Raw genomic sequence first — 456 nt, 5'->3', positions numbered from 1 at the left:
TCCCATCAATTTCTTAATCTCCTTTATCACCTTGTTTCCACCGCTATATTTTAGTGCGAATGCAGAAAACCCAGCTCCTCTGCTCCGATCGCACACCGAACCGGACTTGAAAGTGTCAAATCTCCCTCCACACGCGCGTTAACGTGGCCTCTACCTCGCGAGACCGTTCATGTTCTCACACGCTGGTTGGCGCCAAACCCTCAGAAACGCGCGCGCCGCCATGGCGGCGCCGGGGAGCGCAGCGATCGGCGGCGTAGGCGCGACATCCATTATTTACACCTATTTGCATAGCAAAAAACCAAACAAACAAATAAATAAATAAAGACAGAAATTATCAGCCAGCCTACGTGAACACCTGCACCGCGGGGAGGGCGCAGCGCTGACACTTTTCACGCCTTATATAGCGCCGTACAGGAGGTGTCAAATCATGCTTCATATGTCCGTGTTGTGAGCACA

Source organism: Scleropages formosus, chromosome 5 (genome assembly GCF_900964775.1).
Source record: "Scleropages formosus chromosome 5, fSclFor1.1, whole genome shotgun sequence".
NCBI lineage: Eukaryota > Metazoa > Chordata > Actinopteri > Osteoglossiformes > Osteoglossidae > Scleropages > Scleropages formosus.
The sequence above is the reverse complement of the archived record's forward strand: the minus strand, read 5'-3'. Positions refer to the sequence as shown.